The sequence below is a fragment of the Chrysochloris asiatica genome, unplaced genomic scaffold, assembly GCF_000296735.1.
Source record: "Chrysochloris asiatica unplaced genomic scaffold, ChrAsi1.0 scaffold00489, whole genome shotgun sequence".
Lineage (NCBI taxonomy): Eukaryota > Metazoa > Chordata > Mammalia > Afrosoricida > Chrysochloridae > Chrysochloris > Chrysochloris asiatica.
In genome coordinates this window covers 327,395-327,795 of record NW_006409007.1, presented here as the reverse complement: position 1 = coordinate 327,795, position 401 = coordinate 327,395, and positions in this window count along the sequence as shown.

Below are 401 nucleotides of genomic sequence, written 5' to 3'. Positions count from 1 at the left end.
CCTTAAAAAAAAAAAAAAAAAAGATATAATGGTTAAAAAAAAAAGAAAAAAGACAGCCCAGCATCTTAACATTATTTCCCACCTTTTCCCCATTCAAACCATGCCTCAATCCCTGTATCCCAGAGCTCAGTTGTTCCAAGGAAGTGTGTACATCATTCTTTACCTCTCTCCCACTTAGCCCATGCAAATCTACCTAATGGTTCTCCTATCCACTTTGTTCCTCCATTCCCCTTCCCCTTCTTGTATATTGCCGAACTCCCTAACACCCAAACTATTCTGTGTCTATTCTCTACCCTGTGCTACACTTTCTGCTCCCTCCCCTCCCCCACCCCCCACATCCCAGTCACCAGCAAAGAATCTCACCACCCCCTTTAGTATGTTTGTTTTCTTAGTCTTTTACA